The sequence below is a fragment of the Coturnix japonica genome, chromosome 2, assembly GCF_054131305.1.
Source record: "Coturnix japonica strain WE chromosome 2, WE-NBRP24, whole genome shotgun sequence".
NCBI lineage: Eukaryota > Metazoa > Chordata > Aves > Galliformes > Phasianidae > Coturnix > Coturnix japonica.
This window is the reverse complement of record NC_140664.1, coordinates 107225685-107248521: the sequence shown is the minus strand read 5'-3', so window position 1 is coordinate 107248521 and position 22837 is coordinate 107225685. Positions and strand designations below refer to the sequence as shown.

The 22837-nt window shown below is 41.9% G+C and overlaps 1 protein-coding gene and 1 long non-coding RNA gene across 6 annotated transcripts in view; one reads left to right on the top strand and one right to left on the bottom strand.

The window, feature by feature from the left end:
* SATB1 (SATB homeobox 1) overlaps positions 1-18562 on the bottom strand; it is a 92619-nt gene extending 74057 nt beyond the window's left edge. The window contains exon 1 of one of the 5 annotated variants that reach the window (XM_015853822.3): positions 18440-18562. The gene's annotated coding sequence lies outside the window, so the exon portion shown is untranslated. Of the gene's footprint in view, positions 1-15122; positions 15371-17473; positions 17878-18439 lie in introns of those variants that run through there. The other 4 variants (XM_085538424.1, XM_015853820.3, XM_085538422.1 and 1 more) reach the window with 4 other exon arrangements.
* Positions 17671-22122, top strand: LOC116652888 (uncharacterized). Its single transcript, XR_014942968.1, has 4 exons — positions 17671-17808; positions 19404-19511; positions 20903-21071; positions 21621-22122. It is a non-coding gene; the product is annotated as an uncharacterized LOC116652888 (long non-coding RNA).
* The last annotated feature ends 715 nt before the right edge of the window (positions 22123-22837 follow it).

Genomic DNA, 22837 nt, shown 5'->3' with positions numbered 1-22837 from the left:
CGAGGTTGCACTCCCTGCGAGTCCAAAGCCGGGAGAAACGAGAATGGGGGGGGAAGGGAAATAATAATAATAACGATAATAATAATAATAATAATATAAAAAAATCACAAAAAGATCAGTGCTTAAATAAATAAATAAATCGGGCTCCCTGTCTGCAAAGCAAAAGAATGATAATAAAATAAAAATAGAAATCTGGGAACTCCCGATAAGAGTTATTAGCGAGATGGGGGGTAAGAAAAATATCAAATAGAAAGGTTGCAAAAAACCAACAACAACAAAATCCAAACCAGCAAAAAAAAACAAAAAGAAAAAAAAAAAAGAAAACAACAACAACAACAACAAAAACAACCACACACACACAAAAAAAATCAACCCAACCACAATAATAATGGAAAAAGAATAATAATGGCAGGCTTTGTTTTTTGTCTCCCTCCCTGTCTGTTTTTTTTAGTGCTCCCTTCCCCTGGCTGCCTGGGCACGGTGGTGATTTAGGCCGGTTCGGTGTTGTTGCTGGATGTTACACGGATATCTGTGTGTGTGTGTGTGTGTGTGTGTGTGTGTGTGTCCCCGGCCGGAGCTGCTAGCTCCGCTCCCCCCCCTCTCCCTGTTTCTGTCCCCATTAAATTATTAGTTGACTCATCACTACTCCTCCTCCTGCTGCTGCTGCCGCCGCCGTCCCCTGCTCACAGCCTCTCCTCCTCTCCGCTACCGCTCGCTGCCGCCGCTGCCGCTGCTTCTTCTTCCTCCTCCTCATTTTAATACAAAATAACACCGAGGCCACCACCGGCTTTTTTTTTTTTTTTTTTTTTGCTTTTTTTTTTTTTTTTTTTCCACAGCCCCCAAAACGGGAGGAGGAGGAGGACGCAGCCTCCTTGCTGCTGCCCGGAGCCCTTCCCCGGCGGCCCCGGATCATCCGACGCGTCCTGGGAGGGAGAGAGAGAAAGTGGCAGAGGAGCAGCAGGAGGAGGAGGAGGAGGCGGCGGTGAAGGCGTGGGGGAAGGGAGCTGGGAAGCCGAGGGTTGTGGCGGGGGGGGCAGAGCGGAGGGGCCGCAGCGGGGAGCGGAGCAGAGCGGGCCGGGCCGGGCCGGGCCGGGGGGGCCGCCGGTAGGTAAGCGACGGGGGGGGGGCGACGGAAGAGGGCGTGCGGCTTCCGGGCGCGCACGAATTTGCAGGCAGCTGGGTGAGGGTGAGGCGGCCCTGACTGCGCCGCGCAGCCACAATGCCCAGCGCGCAGCACCGCGCAACGCCCGCAGGCGGCAGATGGGGGCCTGCGGCGGCGGGAGGGGGTGGGGGGGGGGAAGAAGAACGTCGGGGAGGGGGAAGAGAGGAGGAAGAGGAGGAGGGGCGGGGGTGAAGGTTGAACAATATCCTGCCTGCGTGCTCGGCGCGGCCCCCGCCCCGCCTCGTGGAGCTGTGCGGTGGGCAGGTGCACGGCGGCAGTGCGGAGCTGCGGGAGGGGGAGCGAGCGGGGCAGGAAGTTTGCTCTCCCCCCTCTCAGCTTTATACCGACAGAGCTGAAGGAACAGCGGCGGGCACGCCTGCCAAAGCACGGCGGAACCCCCACCCCCCCGTGCCCGGAGGGGTCACCCCGCAGCGCCCCGCCGGGCCCTGAGGCTCCGCCTCCGCAGCGCGGGACGGGACTGGCTCCGCCGGGTGCGCAGAGAGGGGAGAAGCCTGGAAGATGGTAACGCGGGGACAAAATCAATAGCTGCCAGCCAGACGTAGGGCTTCCCACAATGCACTCGGGAAAAAGTAACCCAACTAGACAAACTTGAATGCAACAAGTTTGTACAAGCCGCGAGATAAGGGGGAAATTAAAGTTCTTTATTGATAAACTGCACTCTGTTTGCCTAGGCTGTGTCTGAAAAGAAGAGTTGCATCATCAAGCAAGGAAGGGATGAACTGTACTACACAAGCAGACACACAGCCAGAATAGTTAGGGTAGCAACTTAGAGGATTCGTGAACTGCACACATAAGCTTGAAGGAGTAAAGGCAGGGGAGCGGGGAGGCTGATTAGCATGGCATGGCCTCTGCACAAAGAACAGGCAAATCAATACATGTAGGAAGAGCTAAATTATCACTATGTATATTTCTGTAAAACAAGGGGAATATATCAGGGCTGGTGTAAAGAAAGAAGCTGACGTTTACTGAAATAAGCACAGACGGCACGGAGAGAAAAAGAAAATGGTAATACGGTGAAATACATGAAATATTTATCATACCTAGCAAGGCACAAAATAGATTATAATCTCAGAAGCAAAGAAATGAAATGCTCGAAAATGAGTACAGTGTTACATAACACTGTTAGTCAAGGCAGAGAAGTGGAGGTGGAACTCATAGGAAACATGAAAAGTTGTACAGATGTTGCAAGTCCTGAAAAAGGTTACTAAGACTGATACCGAGAGTGCTGAAAGGGGTGGGAAAAAAAAAGAAACACCAACAAGAAACATGTTTCACAAAGAAAAACAAGGGAAAATGTCGACGACACCTTCCGTGATACACGATCAAGGGGTAAATGCCTCGCGGTTGTTTATTTAGAAACCTATCTTCTTCCAGAATGGTATATCGAATGTAATAAATAAATAAATAAAATAATGAAGAAAAAAAAAAAAAGAAAGAAAAAAAAACTAATTATTTAACAATGTATCTGAGCCCTTGGAGGAAGGATAGTGTTAACTTGAAGAATTAAAACTTCATGAGCACAATGGAAAGTATCAGCATTGTATCAGTTTTGATCTGTTCCAGGAAAGCCTGGTACATTCATCTGCAGCAGCAGCAGAACCAACCACGGAAGAAAAAAGTGAAAGCAGAGGGGCTTTGGGCTGGGTGACTGCTGCTTGCAGTGCGATGGACAGAAGGGGCAGTGAGGGTAATTGAGAGATGCAGAGCTGGTTAGAATAGAGCAGAAATTAAAAAATAACGATTCGGAGCAAGATTAGGGACTTGAGCACCACCCTACAGAAGTGATTACCGGATACGGCAATAACAACAGCCAAGAAAACAAAAAGATTAGAATCTGCTCTAAAGTAACTTCTGCTTTGGTGTCACAAACCAGTCCCTTCACGGTCAAAAAGCCCTTAAAATGTTCAGAATTAAACAAAGCAGAGACAGTGAATTAAAGGAGCAGGGAGATAACAATCTGATAATACAGGAGCACAGAAGGCCTAATAATGATATTATTATGCACACTAACCAAACACTGACAAACAAATATTCTGTTAATTATATAATCATGCATATGCTTCCTATGCTTGAGATAAATGATTACAGAAAATCGCTCTCTTCTTGAAACTGCATATATGTGCTAAGCCCTGTAAACTCCCTGCAACACGGATTAATTTAATTTTTGCATATCACCTATGTCTGGGAAAGTTATTTGCCACAGACTTGGCAGGCGGAGCGTGGAATGCAGGCTTTGACCAGCAGGCATGGGTAACTGAGGGCTGCTGCATCCTAATGTATGGGCAGCAATCAGATCTCTCTTATCAATACCCAACTTGGAATAAAGTCAAGATAAAGATATCTGATTTTCATTTGACCTATTTCAATTTACACTTCACTGTGTCAACTTTGATATTAAAATGTTCCACTAGAATAAAGATATTTATAATAAAAACATATATAAAGAAGAGAAGATGAATAGATATTGTCATGGATACGTATGCAGGCAATCATTTAAACATGCAGCAAGGGTAGCATCACATTTTTCATATCTTCCTGTCAACAAACAGCGGACAAAGATATGCTTAATAAAGCTTATTAATCCTTAATAAAGTTGCTGCGCTGTATGTCTGATACGTAAATGTGTCTCATACTGGGTTATGCTGAAATAAGACAAATAGTTAAAAAGTTGGACTGTGTTTCTTCAACCCCACAGTGAATTAACTCTCGAGCAGCAGTCTCAGTGGCTGCAAAACAAAACAAGTTCTGTGCTGTGGCTTAGGTACCTCAGTGCCTTCTAAGGTCTCTATTCCAATCTTTTCTTGTTTAAAATAAATAAGGAAATAGGGGGCCATATCTTGAGGCTTGGCTCTTGGGCAAGGAGAACAGAAAGGACCTGGCAGCAGAGCAAAACCAGTATGGCTGTGTATTCTCTTTTATCAGATTTCTTTGGGGAGATCAGGCTGATTGGGTTTTGCATGTACGTATTTCTGACAACTCTGCGGCCATTTGGGTAATTCATCAGCTCCAGCCCATGCTGGAGGTGTTGCAGATAAGTGCTGTACCAGCAGAACCATCAAGAAATTCACTTTGCTGAGGATTTGAACAGTATTTTCCCCACTGAGAGGTGACATCTGTGGGTAGCAGTGACTTCTGGGCAGCAAAGCAAGGAAAATAACAGTCCCTGGTTTTCTGAAGGATGTGGTAGTTTGCACCCTAGTGGTCTGCACTTTATTGTTACATGGGGTAGACAGAGGTATTAAGGGTTCTGGTGCATCCTTGCTTTCTCATGCAAGCATCAGAATGGTGGTGCTGTGGTGTGGACTGAGTCCTGAAACCCTACCAAGTGTTGCACCTCTGATGGAAGTTGCTTTTCAGTCTCCTCAGACTGACTTCCCCTGTCTTTCCCCTGACACCACTGAAACTCTCCAGCCAACCTGACTGCATCAGTTGCAACTTTCACCCCAGCCAAGGTCTCAGTTCACCCCGATGGGAATCACAGCACTCAGCTGCATTCCCCACGCTGAGCTCCCAAGTTACACACCAATCTAGATTTTTTTTTCACTGCAACCTGCCCCAGCCTGGAGAGTATGCCTATCAAAAAGCAAAAGTGCTATGAAATGAAATTCATAGCACTGAGAGGCATCACACACAAGCTGTTGTCCCCTCTCACATTTTGCATGAGCAATTTCTGCTCGTTTGTGCTCTCTCACATACAGTGTCCTGAAACAGTTATGTAAAATGGATATTTAACTTACAGTAGTCAGCTGTATTGAACTGCACTTAATTGCTTATTAAGTGAAGTAAATTATCCTTACCATATTCGCCAGAGGTGAAAAATCTACATATATGGCTACATGTAGTGCATTCATTAGTTTACGGACCCCAAATCCCTTGGAAAGTATCAGATATCAAAACAGTATCCCATGGTACAGTATTTTGTAGTTGGATGTCTCCGCCAGCTTGCAGATATGTAAAATCATATACAAACAGACATCTCCCTATTGATTGCCTATGTGGTGAGGCTCGTTTACTCCTGCAAACATTTTCTGCAGTGTATTTCAATAATGGAATTTTGTTTTAAAAGTAGGATTGAACAGGAATATGCAAGATGCAGCTTAGGATAAAAGAAATTGCTTTTAGTCAAACTACTGCACCATTTTGCATAAGCACCTTTCATAGCTCTGTATCTATGTTGACTAAGATACAACCAAAGTAAATGCATACATTTATACCGATGAGGCCCCAACAGTCATTTTGTTTTGCCCAATGCTGCTGCACAAGTCAAATTATTGGAAGAAAATTATGAAGGAGAAGCCAACAAAACTGTTGGCATGGGGAGGAATTGAAGGGTGAACATGATTGCTAATGAGAATAGAAATTCTTCTACCCCTGGCTGCCACGAGGAGTCTAGATGGTTGAAACTGCAGTAGGCAGTTGTCCACATTCCCATAAAAAATTACAGTGATGAATATTAATGACTTAATCACATAACTCTTACTCTGCAGTTGCCCAATCTCTACCTGCTCTGTGGGTAAGAAGAGTTCACTCCCCAAGCATATCAGCATTGCAGCTTCCACAAACAGCATGGTATTTAAGACAATATTTTTATAAGTGTGGATTTCCAAAGTACCTCAAATTACAAGCTTCATTTATTATTTTTTAAAGCATTTTCTAGACCATATCCTCTACCATCCATAACAGTAGAGTAGATCTTTGATGAGTCATGCTTGTAATTTCCATGTGGCAACTACAGCAAACTACTTCCACATAGAAACAACAACAACAACAAAAACTACCCAACCAACCAACAACAACAACAACAACAACAACAACAAAAAAAAAAAAAAAAAAAAAAGATTTATATAATTGTTTTAATGCAATTAAGCAGCTGGAAGGAAGGAGGAAAGCCAGCATCTTAGGATCAGAGAAGTTACCTATGTCATAAATGTGTGTTCTGCAGGTCACTAATTTCCCAAATTTCTCCCCTAGAGGTATAATTTTCATGCCTATTATGAGAAGATATTTAATATGAGACATGGGGAGATGAAAAGGGAATGGTTTCTGTTAAAGCCATGATCATCACAGTGCTAAACAACTCCTAGGTAAGAGACTAGCATGTAATTGTTGCCTTGTAGAAGAGTTGGTTGATAAGCAGTTAGGGATATATCTGAACAGGAGTTCTCTTAATTTAAAAATATGTAAACTATGCCCCCCCAGATATATAAACCAGTGGTGTTTCTGTTGGTTTTGCTCATTAAGAGCAAGGCTACATCAGGTTATCTCCAAAGTGTTTTGCAGTTTGTTGATTGACTGACACAGCTTCTCTTCCCTTTCCTGACTCCTTTTCCATCACCACCAACCACTACATTTCTTTTAAAAAAAAAAAAAAAGAAAAGAAAAAGAAAGAGCTTTTAAAGAAGACAGAAGTTTGCTGCGACACTTTTGAGTAAGGATTTCACACAGCCCAATCAAAAGTGCACAGTATAGCAGAAAACAATCTGAACCATTGCGGTTAGCACTGCAGGAGGACTAACATTGTCAGCTAGGGTTCCGGTGTTTTCACTGTGTGCTCCAACAGCATCGATCTGTTATATTAGAACATCTCATCAACAGGACAAACAATCATCTTTTTCTTTGACCTGATAGCATGAATAAAAACTGAAAAAATATGGAAGAGTTTAAGTGTAAGGAAATGGTTAGAACTGATTGATGATTTGAACTATGTCAAACTTTCATTATGAAACCCAAAACCACATGAAATGTCCTGTTTCCAGTTTCATTGTTAACTCAGAACTCTGCCCAGGTTCTTCTAGACTTTCTTTAAGGTTCAAAACCTCTTAAGTAAAACTGCATCTAATTACGGCCGAACTTGACAGGAGTCAATATTCACTGTACATAAAATACATGCAAAATGTGTGGTTTTGGTGTAAAACAAATTGAAAGTTGGTGGTTTTGGCCGAATTCACTTTTTCTTCTAGGATTTGCTCCAATTTCAAACTCAGAAGATTCCGCAATAAGAAATACGACATGAATGAGTTTTTCACAGTTCTTTTCAGGAACAATTAGCTGTTAAATGTTCACAGCTCTTTTAAGGAACAAGGTATCTGTTAATATCTAGGCGCTAAAATAAAAAATGTTTAGCATATGCAGTGTCACTAAGATAAAGGTCACCTATACATGTGTCAGAGTATGCTTAGTTTAAATGCAAACAACATAAGGCAAAAACAAGTCACTTTAAAATGTTACTCCAAGTACCTTATTCAAAATACTTGCACTGATTTTAAATGATTTCAGAGGGGGAAAAAAAAAAAAAAAAAAAAAAGTGAAACTATAATAAAATCATTCTCCAATATTTAATGTATTTATTTTCTAAACCAATTACATTCCAAAATTTCCTTCCTAGAGTCTACAATGGAAATGGGCCACAGTTCACAAGAGCATTTCGGAACACAAAGGAATGTGGCATTTTTAGGGGAAAATGAGGATAGTATTCACGATGGTTTATTTATGCTCATAGAAGCACTTGAAATAAATGGCTCAGTGTAAAGGAAAAAAAAAAAAAAAGATCTCTAAATGAAAAATGTTTGCATTTTATACTGATGTAAGAATATCCAAGTAACAAATGAGTGGAGAAACTGAGGCATGGACATGAAGGTTTTTAGCAGAGCTCCAACCTCAATGAAGTCAATTATTTTCACATTGTCCATTCTCATTTCTAGGGATCTCTTCTCTGTATAACTTGTTTCTGGAAGGTTATATTACAATCTCATTCCCATACTATCACTTATCCTCCAAAAACGGAGATAACATGCTCATGAGAAGTTTTCCTATATTCTGCTCATGAAAAATACAGGGTGCATTCTCTCAACTGAGATTTCTTTCACTGTTATAAAGGTATAAAACATCTCTGCACCATATCTAAAAATGTGCAGCTTCAAATGTGATTGTACACACATGAAGGAATGCTCCAAATTTTTACAGTCACAGAAAAGTTCAAATTGACTTACCCAAGCATTTCTGAAACACAGAACACCTTTAAATAAAAGAATTCCCCAAAATAGCTACAAGAGTCAACTACATAAAAAACTGCCATCTCACATCTGTGTGTGTGCATTGAGCTCTTTTAGTATTTTCTGTTAAAAGAAAAAAAAGAAAAAAAGAAAAAAAAAAGAGAGAGAGAGAAAATAAATATTTAACTTAATATCAGTTGGTTGTTGCTGTGGGGATGTAGCACAAGGTTATTGTCTTTTGCTTGATTTAGTTCTGTGAAAATCTCTCCATGACCAAAACAAATGGCATGCCCAGTCTGTACTGAAGTTTTTAATAAAAAGCAGTAAAGCAATCTGTTTCATTGTCAAAGGATTGAAAGAAATTTAATTAATGCCTTCGAAGGGAACGCCTATATAAGTATCACAATCACAAGAATGTGTGCATATGCATATATGAATACATATGCACAACCATAGTCTACCCTGTTGCTTTCATGTCGTAACACTATAGGCCATGGGCAGCTGAAGGCAAAAGTGAACTCATGCAATTTAACATATCTTCCTGACACAATTTTAAGGTTAAATGACACTGTGTAGACTATGAGAAGTTTAAACGCTAACTTCATCACAAGATAATTTACCCCTACAAAAGAAAGGTGGTATAGAACTGCTAGCAGACAAACAAATTAAAAATATTAAGTTAGAAACAAGGGAAAATGAGTTTATGCCACGTTGGCAGGAACAAAAAGAAGCAACAACAATAAAAAAGAAATGCAAAACCCAGAAACAAAAAACACAAAGATGCATGAAAAGCAGTATGCTATGTTAGATGTTTATCTATACATAAGAGACAGGTGTCACAAAAACAAAACAAAAAAATCATGAAGCTAAAGAGAAACTTTAACTCACCAGTTTCCATCTGTTATATCTGAATTCATGCATAATTGATTATCCATGACTGGTAAGTTCTTTTTTTTCACTAGCCTAACACAGTTTTCTAAACATTATGTGTTAAATCACCACCAAAGTAAAGGGTGTTTGAAAAACCGTAAGGGCAGAATAAAAATTTTTTTAATGAAAAATAACATGTCAGTTAATAATAGAGCTGACCTATGTTTAAGAGAGAAATTTTAATCATGTGCATATTAAATATTAATAACCTATTCTGTTATTGTTATAATAAGGTTAAGTAAGCTTCTCCATGCTGAAGGAAAGAGAAAAAGTAGGAATATGTAACAGTGAAAAAAAAACACTGAGAAGCAGAGACATAAGGAAAATGTGTCAACAATAAACAAGAGGAAATGAGAAAGAAGGAAAAGATGAAGGTGGAAACTAATCTCTATGTGTCATTATGACTGCCAGAGTACTGGCAAAGAAGCAGCATCCTTTTATTTCAATTTTAATCATTTCTGAATTTTAATACCCTGCTCCTTTTGTAATTCTCCTGGCATTCCCTATATGCATCCATCCCAGCCAAAACACCAGTGTAAATTAAATGGCACACAACCACACCACTGATGTAGCGCTCCCAGTAGAACCAACGGAGTGACCAAAAAGCAGAGGAGGTAAGACTAGTTTTTGTCCCTGTAGACTACTGGCCAATTGAGTATCTTAATGTTCTTCAGTTCCTTTAATTTTCCAAAGAAGGGCAGTGGTTAGGTAACCCAGCAATACAGAGCCATTAAAAAAAAATAAAGCAAGCCAGTAGTAATACAATAATCAGTGACCATCAGGGCCTGGAAAAATGAGTTTGCTCTCACTGGCACTAAGGAGCATCACATGATTATTTAATTACAGCTCTAATTTTTGTCTCGTGGATGGCAACATATCAACAATTAATAGGGCAAATAGAGGAGACTGCATTTTTAAAGAGACAGAACCTATATGAAATACTGCTTGGAAATGCCATTTATCAGACAGCACAACACATCTAAAGGCATATTTTTCTTCATGCCACACAAATAGAAAAGTTCCATTAGTTCAGTATTCCTGCATAGTATCTAGGAAATTCTTCTGGAATCCTTAGAAAATAATAACTGCACCTGTGGGTATCCTAATAGTTATTTCAATTGGTAATGTAGAAGTCAGATTCTCATAGGACATGCAATCCAAATAAAGTAGTGGAATCACAAGTTTCAAATACAAAAAATGTTATTATAAAATGATACTATCCTTTATCCTAAAAAGATAATGAAATGGCCAAAAGGATTATGGTATTCAGCAAGTCATGTGAAGAAGAAAAAAAAAGTCAATACTATGCAGTCAATGGGACAGAGATTGATTTTGGCTTATTGATTTTATGATGAGATTTTCTTACAAGTACTGAAATTAGGGGAAGCTCTGCTCTGAAATGGTTAGATGCAGATCCCATTCTGCCCTGTCCTGCAAGAGACTTCATTGCAGAACACGGGAACCAGGGGTAGCTCTATGTGTGGAGGAACATCTTCTACATGCTGTACAATTACCAGAATCTGCAAATATATCACATAGCCAACTCTCATGTATTCAGTCTTCCTCACAAACACATTCACTATTCCACAGCAATGTGTGGACAAAGTAAGAAATCTCTTAAATTTACCTTACTCGCAACGTATTTCAGATGATATTCAACAACTGATATGGGATAAGCAAACTCAAAACTTCCTCTGAACTCTAAACTGTATATGTGAAAAACCTACCAAACTACTCTTACTTTTTCTTTTTTTAATCTTACGTCTCAATAAGCAAGTTAAACATGCTTTTTCATTTGTTGTTCTATAGTCCATCCTTTGAACAAGCAAAGAAATGCTGACTTTGGGCTTTTGCACAGAAAAAAACCCTTGCTAAACAACAGTTCAAGTATTACTGTAAAAATAAAGCTAACTAAAGAAAAAATACTATTACAATGCATGTCCTATTCCTCTTGAAAGTTGTCTAAAATTGTTTTGATTGAAGACATGAACATTCTGGGTTGGAGATCTTAATCTGTAATCTTAAAAAGAAAGCTGGCAAGCAAGAGCTTGTATGTAGAAGTATATATCATTCTTTTTATGCACTGGTTACTGTACAGATAACATGTCTTACAAAGACTGTAATTAAATGTCTAGTGCAGAAAGAAGACTAAAAAGCATACAGTATTATTATATTACATTGAATCCTTAGGAGCTAGAACTGTCATTTTTAAAGTTTTAAGATGCCACTAATTGCTCTCGAAACTTTACGTTTATCAAGGAAGCCCACCTATGATGAAAAGCATTAATGATTTGGAGTCTTTCTAATACAGATCTCTACAAAGATGTTAATTTAATCTTTGATTATAAACATTTTAATTCTCACTCTAAAATTTCTCCTCATTTCTTTTATCTACCTTTGGTTTCCCCGCGAGTTTGTGTGCACACACTCTCTCACTCTCTTCTCTCCTTCTTTTCTGCCTTTTATTTGATGCATTAAAATTGGGAATACGGGCCATGTATGATATTTAGAATTTTTATTCTGCTCTTTGCAAATGTTTTTAATTACTTGGCTGTTACAAACAGACATATTCTAAATGCAGTTACTGAAAAGGAAATACCTTTGCATGCGGGTTGGAGTTCAGAGCAGCAATTCTTTGTGCATTTACCATGTTTTCCATTCTGGGACTGATTTACAGATATAAAGAATTAATTAATCCTTTAGTGCTTTATGAAACATGTGTATTGTTAATTTTACGGATAGGTAAATAAACCAAAGACATATTAAGGTCTCAGAGAGACTGTGTACTGCAGCTTCCCCTTATTTTGTATGAAGTTTAGTGCTTTGGCACTCCATGGGCTCATGACATTGAGGATTTTAAACATGCTACAGGTTGTGCTTTACCTAAAACCATACATCTTGCCAGCATCAGAGCTGAAACCAGGACCCCGGGCACCAGAAAAGGTCAGGAGACAGTCCTCTGGGTATACACAATCCCAATGCACCACCACTTCTTACATGGAACAGCAAGTGGAATGACACACAAATGATTGCTGCTGGCCAAATAAATCCTGTCAGAGCAGGATCCTGGGAAGATGAGGTGCACTCTAGGTTTAAAGCACCTCCCTCATCTCCTCAGGTCATATCATGTCATAATGTGCCAAGGGAAAGAGATAGAGCAGATAGTGGCTGGGAGTTATGCAAGGCCAACACGGCTGATAGATGGGGCCCATCCTGAAGCTTTGCTCCCAGGTGCAGTTCAGGTGACTGAGGTCTACCTGCAGATGAGCAGATTCATCTGTTCATCTAGCCTGCAGTTCATAACAGAAAAGCAGGAGAGAGCTGAAGCTAAACACTTGCAAACCTACAGATGAGAAAAAGCATTTCGAACACTGCTTTACCACAGCTCAGTGCCAGCTGTAGGCCCACACTCCTGTGAGGGTACTTCACATGTCCTATGCCAACCCTGTCATAAACTCATGTCCACAGTCTTGCTGGAAAATTTATTACAGAAGAAACTGTGGTATTTTGGCATTCTAAATAAATAGCAGAAAGGGGACCTTGACATGGATGCTATATCATTTGTTAGTATGACCCTCAAACCATCCAAACACCTAACATTTGAGCCCATATCAGAACTGTCAAAACAGAGGTCTACAGACCTCTGCAAATATCCCCCAGTATGCTTGAGAGGAAAGTCAGGCCCAACAAGTTTAAAAGAGTGTATTTACAACTCAGACAGTGCCTGAGGTATGTAACTCTGCTCTACACCCGTACTCCATTACTGCTATGCTACTTCTACTATATTACACAGATTACAGCTGGCATAAAGCACAAGAACCAGATCAGAGCACATGAGCAACATCAAGACTGGCAAATCTCTGTGAAATGAATCTCTAAATTTATACTTATTGAGAGCATGCAGTGCAGGAGCCATTAGAAAGTCAACATTTGTGAAGCAGCAAGTAGATATCAAGTAACAAAGTGCTGGTGATAACTGTGGTAAGCTGAGATGCCACAGGATGGCAAGAGTTAGAAAACACCTACATTTCAGCGGGGATCACTACAGCACATCCTTTACAAACTGTGGTCAGGTGCTATTGAGTTTGTGATACTAGTACCGCTCATAAGAGAAGTGACATACAAGCTTACTTAGTGTTAAATATAATAATTTGGAGAATCTTTGGGAAAAAAAAGAAAATGGACATCTTGGATAGAGTCTATTAATGGAACACTCTGATGGAAAATTTAGGGATGCTTTCTGTAAACTGAGTTACTCTCCCTGCAGTTAACTTCAGCTAAAGAGACAGATACTTAGGTCTCTAGATCAAGAAGAGAAGCAATACCAATGGAGTTTACTGACATGGACTTAATAAAACTGCAGTATTTCAATATAGTAAGTAATAACTATATAAAAGTAACTATAAGTTACTTTTTATCCATCAAACTGATTTTCTTTTTCTTTTTTTTTCTTTTTTTTTCTTTTTTTTCTTTTTTTTTCTTTTTTTTTTTTTTTTAGAATCAGTAGCAACTTTGTGACAACCAAAGTTTAAAAAATGCACTTGATTGCATAGTGACAGATTTGCAGAACATTTTTCATCACACACACATATGTGCTTTCAGTTATTAATAAAATGCTTCTGCCCTTAATCTGCCGTTGCCTGAATATACAATTTCAGTGACTTGGATAGACAAATACTGTTAAGGAATTCTGTTTTCACTGTTTGAGATGCAATTCAAATACACCCAGCAAAGCCGAATACTGTGTCTTTAAAACTGGCTTCTGAATGCCACAGAAAGGAATACTGAATCAGTTTTCTACAGTCCCCAAGGAATGATTAGAAAACTTTCTTTTCTTCCCCTGCCCTCCTTTTCTTTTTCCTCTGTTTCAGACAAGGAAGAGCCAGCTGCCACGGATAGCACCACAGGTAGATATTAAAACGGAGACAGCCATTATTTAGTGGCGACAGGAATATAAATACATGCACTAACCTATAAACCGGTGTTTACTTCAGGAAAGTAAGTCATATTTTTCCTCTGATTGCTGTGCTGTCAGTTTAATGCAGCGTAAATAAACAGTAGGTGCATGATAGCTTTAAGTAGAAAGTGTTCATTCCACAAGAGGAGCAGATTACTGAAGCCTGATGCCTATAATGGCAAAAGCAGAACTCCCATTTTACCTGAAAATATAGCATTTCGTGCTAAGAGGCTTGTGGCTTTTCTATTAAATTAATTTGTCAAAATTCTATGAAAAATATTACATACCCAGCGAACTTAACCAAAAACATTCATTTTTGCAGCCCTCAACTTGAACCATTTGAAAAAACAAAAGCCAATCACTCCTCTGTAATTTCATCATCCCATTGCTCTAAATGAAAGCTTTATATAATCAACCTAATATAACAGAAAATAAAATGATATATAGAATTGCCCATACTTTGAGTTATTTTGTTCTTATAAATATATTCCCTGACTGAAAGTAAAAAAATTCCCCTTTGGAAAAAGCAATGATTTCTGAGAAGATTGTATATACACTCCACATCTATTAACATAAATTATAAGAAAGTAAAATGTTCCAGATGTGTTTAAACTGTTGTGGAAGGAAAGTTTGTGGCTTCATTGGATATATATTAAATATATCTAGAGAGAGCAATGGCAGTTATGCACGAGAAGGCAATAAAATGCTTCAGTAGTGCCTATAGTAAAATAGCGTAGTTCCTAGAAATGCGATGAACATTTCAGAAGTCACATTCCTTCCATTTTTAATTCAGAAATCTACTTTTAACAAACATCCTTAATATTTTTTCTATATAACATAATCCATTTTATTAATAAAATAATCTCCTTGATTTTTTTCCCCCCCAAAGTACCACTTAAAACCTTACGAAAGACTTTGGATTTATCTGACAATGATTAAAAAATGACTAAAAAAAAATGATGACAATAAAATGTGGCATCACTCCCAAGGAACACCAGACTTCAGCACAACATCTCCTAAACAGCAACCGCACGCATCTGAACCCCTCTCTCCCCCAAACCTGATACGTAGGATGAGTCAATGCTCGCTCAGGACTTTCCCACTGTTGTGTGGTTTTCGGGCTGAGGGCTGGGATGGACTTGCCAGTGGTCCCACAGGACGGAGGCTGCAGTGCTACTGGGCAGTGGCAGGGCCGCTTTCAGCTGTGAAGCACAGCCACAGAGGGCAAATGCTCATCAGCTGCCCCGCGGGGCCTACGCTGCGCAATGAGAGATGCTCCGCTCACACACGGCTCTTGGCTCATGTGGCACAGCCTCTATCTGGCAGAGCAGCGCATCCCATTCGTGAGTTACAGGTTGGCTTTGCTTTACAGCGCTTTCTGGGAGTGTGCAGCAGGTTAGGGTTGGTGTATGCTGCTGAAATAACCGGAGAGGAGAAACTGAGACAGCCACTTTCCTATTTAAAGCATTAGGAACAAAGAATATAAAAAGGAAACAGCTCGTTTTTCAAAGTGTACACACAAAATGCATTCCATTTAAATAGTTTTTGTTCCAGTAAACTCTTTTGCATACAAAGGACTTATTTATTACATATTTGAACTTGTGGGAAAAAGGGAAGGAATGCACTGATTCCTGAAATAACTCTACACTCTGCTTGGAGACTTCACTATTCTGTACTCTTGTTCTACTCTGAACAATGTTATTCCAGGGATGAAGGAATTCCTGGGAGTAGGTTGTAGCTTTTCCACTAGCTGTTTGTATTCAGGAGTGGGCACACATAGCACACCAGCCCGTGATCTTAATTTTTCTTGCACTGCCTCATGATGCGTGCGTGCTGTTTGTTTAGATTCATGCCTGTGCGTGAGCATGTTACATTTCTGCTTGCTCATTTTGCTACCTGCTCTGTGTTATTGCTGCACAAACCATTGCTTTGACTTGGAAAGTGAGGCAATGCCAATAACAATCTCAAATAGAGAACGAATTAGAAAATGAGTGGATGTGCAAATGTATTACAGAGCATATAGGGATACGAGAGCACTTTACAATTCTACAGATTGTGCTGCAGGTATAAACGACAGAGAACACCCTATATTCACATCTTTACACTCTACGGTTACTGTTTCAAGCTGGCTTTGAATGGTGCGTCTGATTTGCCACATTTCTATCCGGTGATTGTGTTGAATGCTTGAGGAGATAGTGAAAGATCCAAGCACTCCTTGTGCTAACTACAGCTGAAATTTTACACTTATTGTAACCTTTTCTAACAATGTGAGAAAAACAGAGTAAATATATTAAACTTGTTTTACAACAGATGCTTAGGTTGTTAATATTTAAGATGCCTATTCATGCTATTCCTGTCTGCACATTTGTCAAAAATGTAAGCCTGAATGCTAATGTTTGCCAGCAGACTACAACAGACAAATACACGAATGCACTGCACTGAAATAATAGGAAGTAGAAGTAAAAGGCTGCTGCTGCCCAGGTGGCGGGGAGCAGAGGGACAGGGCAGGGCGCTGCCCGACCATAAACCTTCAGCATCTGCGTCTGAATTTGAGAATTCTGAGCACTGAAGCACCGCGCTCACTTGGGCTGACTAAAGCCAGCGGAGAGCTTTCATCGTTTGCGAGTCGTTTCGGTCTAGGAGCTGATGCAAAGTATTTCAGCAAACTTGCATTTTAGTGAAGTTTCTCCAGCAGTGAGAAGCCCGGAGCCCGGCAGAGGGAAACTCCATGCCGGGCAGGTGCCTGTCGGGAGCGCTCCCCGGGCAGCGAGCGCAGACGGCGACCAAAGCGCGCCGATGTGAGCCAACTCTCGGCTGCCGGGCTCGGGAAACGGAAAATAATAATAATAATAAAATAAAAATGAAAATAAAATCCCAGAGCGTAGAGACGAACTGCTGGCACCGTTCCCCTCGGCAGCAACAGCATCGGGTCGTGCCACGGGTGGGCGAGGGGGGACGCTTTCCGGATGGTCCCTCCGCCGCTCTGCTCGGGGCTCGGCTCCCCGAAGCCGCCCGCGCACCCTCCGCACCCCGCGGAAGCCTCCACCCCATCCCTGGACCCCGAGCTGTCGGGGCTGCTGCCGGCTCTGCTCCCGGCGGCAGAAAGGCGCGTGGGGACGCGGAAGAACTTTACCAAACTTTTCGGGTTTTTCTTTTTTTTTTTTCCCTCTGCCCCATCCCCGCTCCCCCCTCCCGTGACGGAGGCGGCGGGTCGGAGCGCGGAGCGGGGCCGGTGGCTGGGAGAGGCGCGGCGGCAGGTGTGCGTCCCGCCGCCGGGAGGCTGAGCCGCACGGAGCCCCCCCCCCCTCGTCCCGCGCCCCCCGCCCGGCCCCCGCCCCGTCAGGACCCGCCGCGGCTGCCCCTGTCCCCCCGTCCCCGAGGAGCGACGCCGAAGAAGCGAGAGCGACTCACTCATGGGAGCGCGGCGGGCGAGGCCGGCGACACCTCCGGCTTCCGAGGCGCCGGCGAAGTTAATTGCACTGAAGTTCAAGTTGTCTTTTCACCCATCAGGAGTGGGCGTTTAAAGGAAGGAGAGCGAGGAGGAGGAGGGGGAGGGGGGAGAGCCTCTCGCTCTCGCTCGCTCTCGCACACACACACACACACATACACACACAGCCACAGGCACACACACACACACACACACACACACACGCACACAGACACACGCACACAGACGCGCACGCACGCCCGCTCCCGCTCTGTCTCAGCAGGAGGAGCCCGGCCGGAACGCACCAGGGCAGCACCAGGTACCGGCGCGGGGCAGCCCTGCCCGTGCGTGTGCGTGGATGGCTGCGCGTGTGCCAGCGGCCCCCCCCCCCTCCCCGCCGCCGCCGCCGCCGCCTCGCACGGCCCCTCCGGGCGGGGACGGGCGCGCTGCCCCGAGGGGGCGGGGGGGCGGCGGGGACAGCGTGGCCGCGGGGCTCCGCGCTTTACGCCTCTCTACTGCGCGCCGCGGCGGGGGGCAGCGATGAGAAGGGGTGGGGGGACCGAGCGGCGGCGGCTGCGTGTGTGTTTGTGTGTATGTGCGTGTGCCCTCCCGCCGAACGGGGAGTCAGGTGGGACACACATACACGCTCGCATGCAGCCCCCCCCCCCTCCGTCACGGCACTCCCGGCTCTTTCCCCGCTTTCCTCCTTTGCCTTCATCCTTCCCTCGCTCCTTTATTTACTTCCACGCCCGCCCTCCGACGATGCCCCCCGCAGTCCCTCGTGGGCAGCGACCTCAGAGCCGCTGTGACGACCTCCCGGGACGGGGCCGTGCGGCATAAGGGCACGCAGCCCCCGGGGTCGCCGCCCCGTCAGGTCCCGCCGCGCCGCGCGTTGTCGGGAACCGCGCATCCCCCTCACCCCCCCGCCCCGGTCTCGGCTGCTGTGTCACCTGGCACCATGTGCTCCTCAACAGCGCTGTCTGAGAATTGTCTTTATCCGTGGAACTTCTCCGTGGGGAGGGACTTTTATCTTTTGTTTTTAAGCCCTTCTTTCCCATCTTTGCCACTGAACAATTTGGATGTGGAGTTCCTGGAAAGTGAACGCTGGCAATGAATGCAGCTTTCCCCGGAAGCTGAGGCTGCTGCTTATTCCCTACTGAGAAGAGAGGGGACCGTGGATGTCAGCTCCATCTTTTCTTTTTTTTTTTTCCTTTTCTTTTTTTCTTTTTTTTTTTTTTTTCTTTTTCTTTTTTCTTTCATTTTGACTTTGGGTCGCGTTTCCTCTTCCTGCTCTGGGAATTGGCAGATCCAGTTCCTGTAGGCAACTCTGCATCAAGACATAGACTGTGAAGTTGATACCTCGGTGCTTTTCTTAGCTGTGCTCTTCTATTAATTGGTGTTAGAAAGTGCAACCTTGTAGCATAGTTATTGAATAATCATTAATCTATGGAGGATACACAAACCCAAAGGTTAATAATAACAATTAATAGTGACTTTGCTAGCAGGGAGACTATTTTCTCATAGTTATTAAAAGGCACTCCTGTTTATGCTATGTATGGAGAGGTGATTTGGCCCTGGTGTACTGAATACCACTTCACTGCAGCAAGCCCACAGATGAATCCTCCCCATTATCTCCATTCTGTCAGGCCTCTCACTTTTTCTCTCTTTAAAATGTATCAAGCACTGCTCTCATTTTAAATAGAAATGCTCAGGCTTTAATCAATCCTGACATTTCCACTGGAAAATAACATCTAGCTCTCTTACACAGATAAAAATTTATTTGCCTGCAGCTGGTCTGCTGTAGCTCTCTGGACCTATTCACTTCTCAGAGAAGACTTGGCTTTTCATGGTCTCTAGGTACCACGGGGCAATAAATAAAAAGTCAGTGCGATGGGGATGTTCTCATTTTTACAGGCACAACTCTCCACTGCCTCCTTGCTGATCTCTTCTGTCTGCCTAACCAGCATGCTCCTGTTGTCCGAGACCCATCTCCTTTATTTGTATCACACCCCTGTCTGGCTGGTCAGTGAATCCTAATAATAATCATGTTTCATGTCTCAGAAATCTAATAATCAAGTTACTCATTCGTATAAATTGCAACTAAGCTGTTTGGGTTCATTGTGTTATCCCCACTTTAAAGGCAGAGAAACCGAAACAGGAAAATTAACACATTTGCCCAAGGCCACAAGTGGATTTAAGAGTAGGTCCAGCACAGGATTTAGACCATGCTTCCTCTTCAAGATTCTGAAGCACGCTGTGGAAAATGTTTTTCAAGAAAGGAATGTAGTATAAACCTTATTTTTCATTGACTTGGTATACTAGTCAAATCCCGTGCTTTTATATATATAGATATATATATCACCTTTCCTTTTCTAAGCACAAGATTTATTTGACTTTTGACAAGGCACGGTGGTACCTTTCAGTTGCAGTCAGTTTACTGTGGAAACAAGAAACATTTGCTATGAGATTGTGAGCAGTAATGGGAACAGAATTGCTTGTTATTAGGTTATTGTAAACAATATCCATTCGATGTTACATTGTAGTTGTAGGCCAGCACAATATAATGAGAAGTTCAGCATTAGTATAGATAAGGTGCTATTGCTTACCTGGTGTGCATCAGTTTCCACCGTAATTCTCCTTCAGTGCTTTCAGAGTTAAAATACTTAGTGTGGGTTTAAGCACTGAAAAACATGTGGGACAACCATATACCGTGAGAGATTTATATCATTAAGCGGTGAGTTTTGTAGAGTTGTGTCACTCATGTCAATGAAGAAAGAAGTATTCTGCCGGCCCTTTAGCTGTGGCATGACATCAAAGCTACATTATGGTATGACTGAGCACAGATGGCATGTCTAAAAAGCAGGTGTACAATATAACTTTCATATTACTGACACGTAGATATTTCCTCTTCCTCAGTGTCCATTCCCAGACGTTTGCTTGTCCAACCTTCTACAGGAACTATAGAAAGTCCTGCTCATCCTGCTCATCCCTCATGTCTGGAATTGTATCATCAAAACCCATACAGAATATGTGTTTATATATATTTGTATGCATTTATGCTGACAGCTCCTTTCTGAGGTTTTCTTTCAGAGTCCTGATTTGAGGAAAGTGGATACAGATCTCACTCAAATAATCTTTCTCCAGTACTATCAACATTGCCTGCCAAAAATAAAAGTGGCATATGAATCACAATAATTCACTCATGATTTGGTGGATTTAAAGCCTGCAAAGGAGCATTAGAAATCCACATGATGTTCCTGAAATTCATGGACTTTGAATGGTGGTAAAAGTATATTTAGCAAAACACTATCTTATTGATATTATCTGTCTTATTTGGACTGCAGATCTATCACCTATTCAAGCAAAGGACAATATTAACTGAAACTATCTCTGTCCAAATGTTTATCTTTCAGGTGAGGAAACTGTTGAATCTGCAGACTGAAACTATCAGAAGCCTTTCCTGAGGTGCCCCTTACTGAAATGTTACTGTGGCATAATGATTTGGAAATAAGCTTTTGTGTGAGAAGAGCTATCAGATCCTCTGGGAAACATTACAGATACTTTCCAGTTCCTTTCAGACATGTAAATATGCTTAGACTTAAGCAGAGAGTAGAGTTGGGGAGTGGAGTAGGGCAGGGTGTAGGGTGGGGTTAAAAACTTCCTCATAGATCCTGGAACCAAATAAATATGTGGGTTGTTTTTTTTTTGTTTTTTTTTTGCTTTGGTGGTTTTTTTGTTTTGTTTTGTTTTGTTTTTTTTCCTTATCTGATGTTAGCTGGAGCTTGAAATGGTCAATATTCAGAAGAAATACTGCATAAATGTGTGTATATGTAAGAGTGATGTTGACCCATGATTAAAAGGGAGGGTCATCTTCTGCTGTTCACCATGGATGAGAAACAGAACTCTACATAATGCTCAGATGCTTGCATCGATCCCAAGAAATGCAAACCTTATAAAGCATGACTTGTTTCCAGCTCATAGTGTGTAGCTATAGTTATAGCACAGAAACCGTTGCATGCTACCTAGCATTTCTCATGATGTTTTTGCTTTCTTCATGATTTGTATTATGCTAAGCACATCAGAAACTGAAGATAACATTTGAGGTTTTTTTTCCCCCTCTTAACCTACAAGAACAGCAGCCTGACTTCTTCAGTGTGCTCATGTGCTATTTACCTGTGAAACCGAGCAAGAAGACTGCTCACTAGCAAAGTCTGCCCATCACTGTCCAGCTGCCTAATGACATGTTAAGACTTGGTTTCAACAACTGTGTTCTCCAGTATTACTGTAACTGGTTGCAGTTGAAGATGTCAGTAAAAAAATACAACCAGGCTGGAGTGTCCTATGCATATTTTAAATGCAAATGGCCATTATCAGCTGTATCATAGCTTTATCTGATTTCTGATCTCAGTGGTGGCTCTGTGGAAAAGACTCGGATGACTTTTTCTGAACACAGCTGCTCCTTTCAGTGCATTTCTGCAATCTTTTGATTATCTTACATACTATCTGTTGGGTAGACACCAACCTCCTGAACTTAGGCCTGTGTCACCTCACTACCTGTGTCTCTCCTAAAAAATCTGTTCATTCAGAAGGACATCATGCCAATAATATAACAAATTCATCTGTCCTTCTGCAACCTGTCTCGAGTTTCTTCTAGCCATTCACTGGAGGTGCTTGTTTCCAGGCCCTGGTGCTGCACAGTACCTCAAATTGTTCAGCTTCTCTTCAAGATGGTAACTACTTTCCGCTCCACATCTCTGCTGCAGAAGATCTTGTGATTACCTGAAAAAGTGAATTGCATCCTGTAGATTTCCCCTTAAAACTTCTGCTTCACAGAAGAGATCAGCTTGTGACAGATGCGTCAACGACGTCAGACTCACTTCTCTGTTGCCTAATTGCCCTCTCCACCTTCTGTCAATCTGAAACTCTCATTTCAGAAAGGATTGAAGGAGTTGTATTAATATTTGTGCTATCCACTTTTTTCCTGCACATTGTCTACTCCTTCTGCTTGGTGTCTGGTTTGTCTTGGCTGCTTTTAAAAATTGTTGCCTCTAGTGAGAGACTGCCAGCTTAAACCAGTACAGAGAAGCCAGGTGACTGTCTACTTCTACAAATATAGGTTGTGTATAATAAATTCAGGTTTTACATCTATGCAAATTAAGTCATCATATGATTCTGACTGCATGCATTTATTTTATTTTTTTTTATCAAATATGGCATATATTTCACAAATTATATTTAGCGTATACACATGATGCTATTCTGAGTACCTGACTAGGAATTACAAAGTGTACCATAAGATCTTAGTAAATGGGGTTATGGAACAAGAAGAAATAAGAGAAAATCACCTC